This window comes from Taeniopygia guttata, chromosome 11 (assembly GCF_048771995.1).
Source record: "Taeniopygia guttata chromosome 11, bTaeGut7.mat, whole genome shotgun sequence".
NCBI lineage: Eukaryota > Metazoa > Chordata > Aves > Passeriformes > Estrildidae > Taeniopygia > Taeniopygia guttata.
Window position 1 is genome coordinate 15380165 of NC_133036.1, and position 13128 is coordinate 15393292.

The 13128-nt window shown below is 41.1% G+C and overlaps 1 protein-coding gene across 7 annotated transcripts in view; it reads right to left on the bottom strand.

Annotated features, from left to right (window-relative positions):
- TSHZ3 (teashirt zinc finger homeobox 3) overlaps positions 1-13128 on the bottom strand; it is a 92940-nt gene that overhangs the window by 45835 nt on the left and 33977 nt on the right. Inside the window, exon 3 of one of the 7 annotated variants that reach the window (XM_072934570.1) lies at positions 10984-11002. The exons of the other annotated variants lie outside the window; for them this stretch is intronic. The gene's annotated coding sequence lies outside the window, so the exon portion shown is untranslated. The remainder of the gene's footprint in view (positions 1-10983; positions 11003-13128) is intronic. 7 annotated transcript variants of the gene reach the window in all.

The window sequence follows — 13128 nt, forward strand, 5'->3', positions numbered from 1 at the left end:
TGGGCTTAGGACTGGGTCTGAACAAGAACAGGTGCTGGAAGCATCCATGCCTTACTCCGAAGGACAATCCACAGCAGTGCCAACTGCTCCAAAGCTTTGCTTCGAGCTCTCGACAACCAAGTCAGTCTGCAGAGTATCTGAAGTGCAACAGCCCCCAGGAAGCTGCAGGCCAAGCTCTGTGCCCTGCAGCAGGACTGGGAAGTACTGCCCAGCAATGCCGGGATGTCCCCGTGTGCCTGCCAGGAGGGGCACGGCGGCAGAGGCTGACCTGGGGAAGGGCTGTGCAGCCCCTCGGAGCTTCCCTCCACATTTCTGTCCCACAGTGACAGGGAAGCAGGCTCAGGACAGGGACTGAAGCTCTCCAGACCACACCATGTGAGTTCATGGTCACCCTCCATGGCCCTGGATGCCTGAGCCGTGGCACCAGCTGATGCCAAGCTGCTGTTGTACACAGAAGCTCCCGTGGACCAAGCAAGGACAGAACATCTTCTCCCACATAGCTAGGTCCCACACTGAATGCAAGCAATAGCAATGCAAATTCCTTAGAAATTGCCATTTTAAAGCTTTTTTGTAGGGAATCTTGGAATCTACTGGAAAGTAGAACACACTCCCAGTGATCTGACAGATTTCAATAGTTATTACAGTTTTTACGCAAAAAATCACACAGTGACATCTCTGCTGGATGGAAGCAGCAGAATCTGGGGGAATCCACAACATTAACGTTTTTACACGTTTCCAGTGCTGCTGCTGAGAAGACCCATTCCTGCATGAGAACTCCATTATGTCGGGTGTGACACAAACATCCAACACACAAAGACATTTCTACTTCAGCAAAGTAAGCAACTACTTCACATAAAGTGTATCTTCCAGTCCTTACAACAAATCACACCCTCATTTTACCACAAAATTTAACTGTTTCATTTCCTTTTTCAACATTCAGTAAATCAACTATATTAAAATGCTTGCAGTGTCTATAAAAGAAGTTTTTAATTTTAGCCTAATGCAAACACATGGTATTGTTAGGTAAAAAGCACAGCCAGTGAAGATCAAGTAAAAAAAAATGTTTTCCTTTGAGAAATGTTAAATACTTCACTTTTCCAAAAATGAGCACAAGTTTCTAAAGGATGATAACTTTGTTTTGTAATTTGTTTATTGCTTAATCATGAAGACCAGATTGAGCATTTGAGTCACACAATTTTGTGTTGCACACTCCTACAACAAGAATGTGCTGTAAAATTTTATTTCTTTTTTCCTTCATTCAGCTAACTGCTTGCTTGTCCTCCTGCTTATTCAGCTAAGTATCTCAAAATGAAATGCAATCACACAGCAAGATTTCACTGCTGCTAGAGTATTTTCCACAGAAAACATATAAGCATGAGGAAATAATGCACCACTATTCTCATATATTACATCGGACTATTTTCTAACTAATATAGATAGGAAGCATTTTATTGCAGGCCCAGAGCAAAAACAAAGGAAGACAAGGTATCCTGGGTAAATGATACATTTCAGCAGATAAAAAACCCACTCATACACTATCTTTGTAGTCTCAAGTTCTACCTTTTACTTTTCAAATATTCTTTCACTAAAATTTGCAGCCAGTCCAACCCAGTTTTGTCCACCTGGTTTATGTCTCTCCATTTTACTTACAAGGTTAAGGTGGTTGCCAGAATTGTACTCTTATGCCCAAACTAATTAAATTAATATGGCAAATGCAAAGGGATTTGGGGGTTAATTAGAAAGCAAGGCATATGTTTAACTCTAAAACAACAGCACGGTCATATACATGATTTTGAAGGCAAGCGAATGAAAGTAACTCATGAATTTCTATTTTAGGGATCATACAGTGGTTTGGATCACTACCTACCAGACTTTTCTTCTGCATGGCACTAGTTCTGCCTTCCCTTCTCCTGAAGGTATTTCCAACCCTGCTCCTTCCTACACAGTTACCCTAGGGATTAAAGTAGTACCCTGCCTGATGGCTTTTATCTGATGATTCCCTACCTCCAAGGCCATCTGGCTCTCCTCCTGTATTATCAACTGACATGAGTTAGTCATCCTGCACCTACGACAGTAAAACCATTATCTTTTACCCCAGTCATTTCTGAAGACTTAGAAAACATGCTGAATAAAACAGGGTATTTTTCATCATGTAAGTATATACAAATGTATTTTATACATTTCACTGCAGTGTGGCTTGGACTCCAAAGGACAGTCAGTTAGACAACACCAGGACATCTTCCAAGCTTCAGGTTTAGCCTGCAGAAGACTTTTCTTAAGCACACTGCTGACAAACTGAAAACTGGAGATAAGAAATATTTCTGTATCACTGCACAGGCTGGTAGGACTGAAGCCCTAAAATCGCCATGCATATAAGAGATGCAACAGCAAGCTACACTGAGAGGAATAAAAAGGGTAACTAACCTTAAAAATGTGGAATAAAAAGTCTCTCTTACATCAGAAAACGTCAAAAGGAAATACATCTCCTCATCCTTCATGGACACAGCACGCTCTAAAGGCAGTGAGAAATGCCCTGGATCTCTGGCAGAGAGCAGGACAGAGCTGAGCACAGTCTGGCACAGAGCTGCAGTGTCACAGCCTGGAACAGGCAGGGGCATGGGCTGAGGGAAGCTTTGCACATTTACTCAGTTCACCTTCAGCCAAGCACATTATATATATTTCTTCATGATATTTTTTCTTGGTGTACAGATACCATGTAACTTAGTGATTCCTACTGAGATACTACATTCTGCTTAACACAGTGACTTAAACACTGGCAAATGCTTGATTGTTATTTGACTGTTTATTTTAAACTCCCTTTGCACATTCTTCCACCATTTAAAGCAAAACTGTTTACTATCTGTGCCGGTGTTAATGTTTGACATATTCTGTCCATTTTTCACTTCATATGAACAAAAAGGCAATGCAGCTTTACCATATTCAGTACCAAGGTATTTCAAGTTTCTAAACAGTTTTCCCTACACAACTGCAAAAGCAGCCTGTATATGGGGAAGGATGAGGAAGAGGCTAGGACAGAAAAACCCTTTCATAGAATCCAAACTCTTTCACCTGTGCAATAAATATTGTAAATGAGGAACAGCTATTCTGTATTTCCTCAACACCATGCATGGAATAGAGTCTTGGAAAAATAAGAGGGAAAAGATGCATCTCACCTTGATGAGCAGAGGGAAACCTTATCACAGGGAGCTTTCATATACAGTGCTAAAAAGTCACTATCAGACCAAGAATAACCACCTACATTCCAACATGCAGCCATCTATCCATGTGTCTCTTAGCCAACATTTCCTTGATGTCAGCACTATATATCCCTCCATTAGGGAGCCACTGCCACAGCTCCCCTACCAGTAAATAAAACAGTGATCAGCAGATCTGAAATACAGCAAATACTTGAAAAGGTATCAGAGGTGTTGATATGTGAAAAGGAGACAAATCTGCTTCCCAGCTAAGAAGGAAAGAGCTCTTTAGCCATAAACATGTCACCTCCCATGCTGGCATGGCTATCCCACACTTATTTAATCCACAGAAACGTGCTAGAGAAAGCACTGCATTCCTGTACACGAGCATCCCCCATTTGCCCTGTACAGGAACAGGGCCCACTCACCTATGACAAAAAATGCCAGTAATATGTCAGACTAAATTACTATTTCATATAGAAGAAAAAGAGTTAGTCCTACCAAAAAAATACCTGCCAGCAACACCAGACAACATCCTAACTTTACATAGAAGTGCTGGGTTATCAGCCAAGGGGGTGCTGACTTTGGTCGTGCAGTGCACAGATGATATTTCTAAAGCTAATGCTAATATGCAGTACTATGCTTTTCAAGAGGTTTTTTTTTTTTTTATTCCTCACACAAACTTTGGTGAACATGACGTTCTGAGGAATCACTAATATGAAATGTTACTTGAGGATACAGATCTCTCCAAGTCATCCAAGCTAGCTGCAGCCTGAGCTTCCTGCCCCCAGTGTTGGAAGAATAGCTCTATGCAGCAGATGTGTCATACCCAGCACTCAGATGGCACCCCATTTCCTTCTTAGCTGTGTTCTCTCCTCCTCTAAGTAAATACTGGAATGATTACAAGTGAAACAGGGTGTGAGAGCAGAAAATGTGATGCAGGCTACACACAATTAGCAGAGGAGCTACTCAGTGTGTGTGACACACTGACACGAAGAACTGTGCAAAGAACACTCGGAGGCATCCGCCAGTGTGAAAGGGATGGGGTGAGCAGAACAGTGTACAAGGTTTTCCTTCTGCAGTTTAAATTCCCAGTATTTCACAGCATGTATCCTTGCAAATCTTGCTGATAATCAACACTAATATCTGCTTTTGATATTAAAAGTAAGTGGGTTTGCTCTCCTGGCAGCACAAACTTGATGTTTCTTTGTCCATTTCAAGAAAACAGGGTAAAGGAAGTATGAAACCAAAAACAGAAAGATACAGAGGGGCAGCGTGGCAGCCACCTCTGCATCACTACTTAGAAAATACTTTATAAAAAAGAAACACTACTAATGCAATCATCATACCTGTGTTCTCCTACGATCAGTCTATCCACAGACACCTTCTAAGCATCAACAAACACCAAAGTTGGGTTTTTTTGGACTACATGGGCATTTTGCCCAACAATCAATCATAAGACATTGCATTCTCACAAAAATGTTGTGCCACATGACAGCCTCAGAGGCAGCTTTTGGGCAGCAGCAGCACTCAGCCCTGCTCTGCTGGCAGCAGTACAGCTCTGCCCAGCTGTTTTACACACACAGGTCAGCACTGCACTCCCCAGAAGTGCATTCCTGTGTACACCTGTGCTGGGTGTGCTCTGCTGCACCCACCCACTGCCAGGATACCCAAACTTGGAGGAGTTGGAAACTGGGCTTTGCAGCAGCTCTCTCATCATTCCAGCTACAAATAACTGGAAAATTGCTGGAAAATCCGGTTCAGAATGGGCTCCCATGAGCCTGTTACTACTCAGGCTGATTGGAAATGAGATGGGTGCTGCCTGGACACCTCTCCTGTGCTGAAGAAAGGACACTGCTGCAGGCTCGCCGAGCTTTGCCTGCCTTGCTGATGGCAGAGCTCGTGCACTCCAACTCTGCTGCAGGAGACAGCCAAGGAGACAATGCCCTGGAAAGGTGGCCCAGGATGAAAAGGCTGGATGAAAGCCGTAGGACCCTCGCTTGGACAGACTAACCACACATTCCAGTAACTGCCAGTGAAGATAGTGAAGCTGAAAGAGGCTTAGTGCAAGCATGCAGGAGATTTGTGACAGAAAGTTAGAACTCCATGTCAAGCCTTTCATGCAAACAATAAATATTACTTATGCTCATAATCAGACTTTTCTCCAGCATCGTCTTTGAATGTTGAACCTTTTTCAATTAATTAAAAACTATGCACTGCAGAGTGCATATTTTATCAGCCCTCAGCTGCTTAAGTGTCTAGAAAAGACCAGGCAGTTTTTCTTTTTTCCAGGCAACCCAGAGCAAGTACTTGCAAGGGTCATATCTTTTTAATTATCTTTTCTCTCTTTGATTAATTATTCCGTCTGACAATAGCGTGTTTCTAATGCTATTCACCTGCCTTTGATGATTGACAACTTTTCTGTCTGATTCAAAGCAAACAGCTGCTGCCATGATTGCCTAGCAACCAGGATGTGATGGATGAGCCCCAAAGATGGATGGCTGCAATAAATCATGTCTCCAGCTATAAAACTGAAAAAAGGGATAAGAATAAAAGCGAACAAAAAACAAAACAAGGTTTCTTCCCATGAGTGCACTCAGCTCCTTACCAATTACACCTGAAATGGACTTTGTGTCTATTAATAGCAAAGTTTTCTAATCAGTAAGAATGCAATGATGCCATTTGTATCAAGGTGTGTTTACAATTGTTACAGCAAATTGGCACTTGTACTTCAATTACCTACTGTGTTACACAAGTGCAGGAGTAACAGAGCAAAGTTTTACCTTATACCGTCAAAGGCTTTATAGAAAGTATTATGTTTTTTCATGGTGTTGGACTTGAATGAAGGGTATAAACTTGAATTTACTTTTGATAACTGAGTGTACCAAAAGTAAATGGAACTGAAAAACTCATTTCTATAAAAGACATAAAAGGACCCTGCTGGCTTTAAAAAAAAAACCCAACATTTTAACCTAAATGTTTATTAAAAGTTGCTGTCATTCCCTTTTACTAGGAGGGCATCCTGCAATCAAAGAAAAAGTTGATGTGACAAGCAGTATTTCAAAAATACCAGCTACCTGTGCAAATTCAAGACTGACCCAACAAAGTAAATCTCGTATCATTTTACCTACTTCTCCTGTAAATCATTTGAGTTTTGTGGCATGCACCAGGCAAGGAACAGTCAATACTTTGTCAGCTCAGAACAAGTTTAACCAGGCTGGGTATTGCACTTGCCCGAAGATGCACAAACACCCCAACACCTGAAGTTCTGGCACTGCCTGTTGCTGAGGCTGCTCCATTGTTGGAGTGTCTACCTCCTGAAAGTTCCTGCCTGCACTTCCAAGGAAAGATCTAATTGCCTATAAAAAGCTGTTTCCTTAATTCTTCCAGCAGGTGGGGGTGTCCTGGTTCCAGCAAAAGTGCTTCTAAGAGGGAAGGGATTGCCCTCACTATTTACACAGCCAGGCCATCCACCCTCCAGGAGCACCCTGGACACTTGGGAGCGAACACCAAGACTCAAAGATTCACAAACCTGCATGAAGAGCGTGGGTGGAAAAGAAATATCTGAGTGCTGAAATAATTATGTCCTAGAACCTTCTTTCCTCTGCCATTATTTGGGACTCAGAAATAAATAAAAGGTGCATCCTGTTAGCAAAAGGAAGCTGGAGTGTGTTAATCTGTTCACAAGCACGTTTTTATACTGGAAGTGGCAATGTTACACTGGATCAGCTACAGTCCTGCTTGTATTTTAGTGTTACACACGACAAGTCTCTGTGTTCATGCAAAAGGCTGCCTGTATCCTTGCACGGGCCACGGCTTTGTCTACATTCTTTACAATTATTGAAATGCTCCCACTAAAAACTTAACTCTGCCTGTCCCTCTCCCTGTTGTACAAACACACACACACACACATACACGCACGGAAATCCAGCCCCTAAAACAATTGTAAGGCACTCCTGTAATGACCGGCGAGTATCTGGTAACAAACAATGAGAAAGCAAAGCCATCAATCACAACGTGCACGCCGAGGCCTCCATTCTGTCCCAGCTCATCCAACTCTCAAGTTACAGCTTTACACGGCAAGTCTAAATAATATTCAAAATGATAAATGGCACTATAAGCCTGATATCCATCATCAATCTTTTTTTAAGGAACATCCATCTTCAATAATGCACGTTTGAATCATGTGAAACCAAGAGCTCCCAGATTCATTTACACAACCCCCAGCAAGCTGGTGCTGCTTGAATGATACGTGTCAGCCAGTTTGTCCCAGCTGCCAAACTTAAAAAAAAAAAAAACGGGGGGGGAAAAAAAAAAGAGAAATGAAGAGAGACTGAGAGAGAAAGAATAACGGAGGGAAAAACCTTCAGGGGGCTGAGCGAGGCGATTTAGGAGCTAATATGCAAGCACACAGCGTGCTCGGTGAGTGCGGCAGTGCCCCCAGCCCGGCGGGCGCTGCCAGCCCCGCTCCCGGCCGGAGCTCACCCCGCAGCGCGGAGCGGAGCGGGAGCTGCCCGGCCCCCCCGCGCTCCGGCAGCCGGTGATAAATGACACATGTCATTCTGTCGGGAGGGAAGGGTGGGTCAGTGATGTATGGCTCTGCTGAAAAGGAAATCGACTGTTTGGCATGGTGCGGCTATTCTCCACCAGGATTTAGTTTCAGAACTCTAAAATGAAATCTCCGATGTTTCAAGTGCACGGTTAGGGCAGGCTGACGTGCGGCCGAGGCAGCTTGCTGCCTTTTTTTTTTTTATCCCCCTTGATTTTTATTTTTTAACCTCTCTCTGCCCTTCGGATTTCAAAAAACTGCTCCACTGACTGGAAACTGCAAAAGAACACACATATATCAAAGTCTTCAATAGTTATGATCCATGATAAAATTTAAATAGGTTGAGGTTTCTATTTTTATTTATTATTGGGGGGGAAAAATGGCATGCAGGCTTGACACAAAAGCAAGATAAAAATTAGCATGTTTGAAGTAATCGTCCCACAGCTTGACATCTGCATAGTAAATTTTAAAGGAAAAAAATGTGTCAGGCAGGCATGAGCTGTTCCCTCCCTCCCCCCCTCTTTCATTAGCTCACTGGCAGGGTGGCACTTCTGAACCTCATTACTGCAGGAGGATTTATGAAGCTGAACCCAATGGCAAAGAAAAGGCATCTGTCAATAATTGTAGGGAGCTGCACTCACAGCTTTGAAATCTCATTAAGTATGCAGTTATCAGGCATAAAGATCAAAAACATTACTCAACTCCGACAGAATCTTATGGAGGAACATTAATTAGCAACAGGCCTACAGTACAAAAAAAAAAAAAAAAAAAACCAGACTTCCTCTCACACCTGCCCAACCCACAAACCAAAAGAAACACTCCTCCTCCCTCCAGAAAAAAATAATTCCCAGCATCTGAGACTGATCAAGTACATGAAACAAGAGAGAGGAAAAAAAAAATCCAGTTGAGACAGTCTTGGCGGTGAAGAGAGAAAAGGAAGAAGCTGTCAAAGTTGAGAAGGATGTCAGCACTGGCCCTGATTACAAGGGCCTATACAGTTCCCAGGCCTTTTATCATCCCTGCCATCAAAAACAGACTCTGTGTCACAGATGGATGACTGATGGCTGCCAGTCTGGAGCAGCCTGGCCAAGCCTCCTGGAGGCCCCTGCTGCGATCTGGCCCTCCAGCAACAGGCTTGACCTAGCAGGGAAAGGGCTGCCGGCAGCGAGCCCAGTCCCAGAGACACTCAGAAACAGCACCCTGCTCTGTTCTTCCCCAGAACAATCCAGCGAGAGCTTGGTCAGGGTTTGTTTGTTCAGCTTACAGAAGTTAAATGTAATACTGCTGCTCGCCATGCAAAGCTGTGCATTATTTGAAAATAACACCAGCAAAAAAAAAAAAATTAAAAAATAAATTCTTCTTTGTCCATGCTAAATGTATTTTTCTAATCCTGTTTCTAGTTTGCATTTTCACCACAATTTGCATGCTAAATTGCTTAGCAAATACATGAGAGAGAAATATAAATTTGGGGGGAAACATACAAATTCATAGGCAAAGCTGGACAATAAAACCAAGTGACCTTTGCAGCATTAAGTATTGTGTGCAACTAATTAAGAACTATGGCCATATTAACATTTTTTGTTACAGAATCAAGGATATCAGCTACACAGCTTAGCCCATTGCACATATTTTTTTCATTTCCTCCCTATCAAAAACTGTGTTTGCAAACAATAACTCAAAGCTACTTGTTAAAAAAAAAAAAAAAAAAGAAAAAAAAAAGAAGGAAAAAAAAAAAAGAAAAAAAGCAGGAGGAGGGAAATCACCTTCTGTAGTCTTTTTCCCACTTGGGACCATGCCTGAAAAACTCCCTCTCTAGTTACATGCTACCTTTCATACATTTTATATTTCCCATAATTTTGTGCTACAAAGAAGCTTTCCACTGTATAGTTTCATTCCTGTGTTATTTCCTGTGTCCTGGGTTTTGATATAATGTACATATTTGTCTCTCATTTCATTAAATATACAGTGATACTTATGTCTCACTTGTAGCCACACTGAAGATTGGCTTCTTAATGAACTACATCTTTAATACCGCACAGAGTCAGGGATATTCGCACGCACATACAAGACAACCTGCCTGTCAAAATCTTTTCAATATCTGAAATTAATTCATTTACTAAAGTAATGTACTTTAAAAAAAAAAATCTTAGCTCTGACAAAATACGGAAGCGGAGGTTCCACTCTAAACAAGATTTTTAAAGGATTTTACAAAAAGTGTTACAATAAGGTGTTTATATTTTTCCATATGCTTACCATATTACTTTTATTATGTGTAGCATCAAAGTGATTATAGCAATTACATCTAACAGAATTAATTATAGAACATCCCATCATTTCTAAATACATAATGCATTAGAGGTAAGCCAAAGAAAGAAAACATCTTGACTGTGGTTACTATTGTTGGAGTATTTTTTTCTTTAAGCATGAAGGCGAAACCAAAGTAGGAAGAAACATACAGAAACGGTGGGGTAACAGTGAAATGTTAACTACTAAAATCTGAATATCAAGGCAGGTATGTTTTTTACTAGCAATAGTAACCTGTGCAGAGCTGCGCTAGCACAAATATCCATGTAAAATCCATTACAGTTTTTAATCACAAAATATGGAAACTAGCCAATTCACCTAACCAATGTGTTAGTACATAAAGACAAGAGTGTATGAGTGAAAGAGTTACAAGCCTTTACGTATGCAAAATAAATTCACTCAAAGCTTCATTAATATTAATTTAAATTCAGAACCCATTTACATTAAATTGTTCATTAAAAATTGCCTATTTTATGCAACATGCATTCCGCAAAGAACACATAAGAAACTGAAACAGAGGGCTCAATTTAATGATGGAAATATCAAAAGTAAATGAATTTGGATCATTCCAAACGAATTATAAAGCAGCCCTCTGCTCTGTGCCAGTGTGTGAAGTTTGGCGGGAGTTTGGCGAAGGGCAGGGAAACCTCCTGGCTTCCCCCTCGCCAAGGCTTGGCCGCCGCCCTTCCCACCTCCCTGCCACCACACAGCCTTGCTAAAAGGAGAATTATTTATGGACAGGACCTGAAACCCAGCCCCGTGACAACGGTCGCTAATTGTGAGCACACTGGGCCGCCTCAGAACTCGTATGAATTGGCAGCGGAGCTGCCCAACAGCGCGCCCGGGCAGGAGCGGATGGGAGCTGGAGGTGAGGCGGGCTGGCCATGGAGGCTCCTCACTGGCAAACTCCCACACCAACAAGCACAGTCAACTTACGTGATTCCCAACAGCTGCTCTGAATGAAGAAAAGAGAGTCATAATTAATAACATGTGTCCTGACAGAGTTAATTAATAATTTATAATTAAGTCTAAAATACGAACTTAGATTATTCTTGAAGAGTTGTCCCTTTACAGCCCGAAGAGGCCAGGTAATGGCATTGGCAAAGAGCTTTCAGATATTTTATGATCCTCTGGAAACTCTTTCCCTACTCTCCCTCCACCCCCAGGGGAAAAAAAACCCTTTGAACATTTTCTGAGAAATATCTTAAAGTTGATGCCTGCAATGAGAAGTGTTTAAATTCTGCAGATTGGCTCTCTGCTGAGATGACCAAAATATCTTTCAGGCGCAAAATCAGGCAAATGCAGTAGGATGAATCTCGCAGTCTCTGAAATTAAGCCCTACTTATTTCAACTCTTTCAGTTCTTTTTATGAAAATGGTAACAAACAATTTCAAGCTCTGACAATGTTCTATTCTGCGTTATTGTACTTAAGGAAACTACAATACAATCTCTCGTGGACTATGCTTTAAATCCTTTGAACCAATTTTCATGCTTTATTTTTTTGTTATGTTGAAATCAAGAAAAATCAATTGTACAAATTTTTTTCAATCCTCCTGCTTTAGGTTATGACACATACACACACAAAAAAGCAACGCATCCATTGTTTAGTGGGATTTTTAAAATTAATTTAATGTCTAACTGCAAATGCTGGAAACTAGAATTAATCTGTCTGGATAAAAAAAGGCTTACAGACATTTAAATGCATGTATCGGGACACTTTATCAACCTAACATAAAATTGTCATCTTATCTTATTATATGACTATTTTATGCATGTGTCAAAGAATTTGAAAATGAATGCCTGTCTATTCACTCTAATTACAACTGCATATTATCTGTCTGGATGTACCAGTCCATATCATTGTTACCAAATACAATATATTGTGTTCACCTTTCATTTTTAACTTAAGGCTGATAAACCACAATTTGGGCGTAACTAAATTTAAAAAAAATTACCAAACACACAGAGAAGAAAAAAAAAAAATCAGACTAAAACACCTGAGGTAGATTGTTTAGTAAATGATGTTGAAGTATTTCACAGATAAGATAACACGCGACTGCTCAGCAACTATGTTATTTTTGGTGTTGTATCATAACCATACATACACTCCTACTTAACAATGCAACACTACAGGCATCTTAATACCTGATCCACTAGCAGCACCTTGAAAACAGGGCAGTGTTAAAATCTGACAATCTGTATTTGGATTCCCTAGGAAGCAGTCACGACATTGGATTAAAATATGGATTACTACACCATAAAGCCAGCAGTGCCAAGGTTTGCTCAGAAAGATAACACGTAGGTTACTTTACGTCCTGGCAGATGATTTCTTTTCATTCACTCCGTACCACCATATGTTTCTGCATAAGCGTGCACGTAGCACGCTTAAAAATGTACCCCACACTTCACCCTGAAGGTGATCTTTTCTATACAGTTTCCACTAATCCTGGAAGCAGGGCTGACAAAAAGGACCCACTCTAATCCTGCTAACTCACCCTAGCTTCACTGCATTTCCCATAACCCTGCAGCAGTCACAATTCATTCTAATCACTTTACAAAACAATCTTTAGTAAAAAGAGGAAAAATGCAGACTTGTAAGCCAATTTAAGAAATAACTGCTGATACATCAGTTATTGACTATTTCACTCCTGCTCATGATAGTGCTCAAGGCAAAACCGAGAACAAAATGACAACATCAACCGCACGCAATAAACTGTGGCCCAGGAGAGCACTGAAGCCCTAATTGACAGCTGTCAAGCTAATGGGAGAAATGGCAGCTGATTCTGGAAAATTCTGTTTTCCAGGCAGATATTCAGGGGAATCTATCAAGCCTTTTTATATTTATGCCCCTTTTTCTTTTCTTTTTTTTTTTTTTTTTTTTTGCATTGTTCCTTCACACTTTGCCGGAAAAAAAAAAAAAAAAAAAGCAGAGGACAGCCATAACTAATCATTTTGTCAGCTTGCTGCTAGGAAGAATCTCTGCCCAACAGAGAAATATGTGGCAGGTTTGGAGGCAAATAACATACCAAGGGCTGACACTGCAAGTACCTTTATAGGTAGCCTACTTTATCGCTACATTTA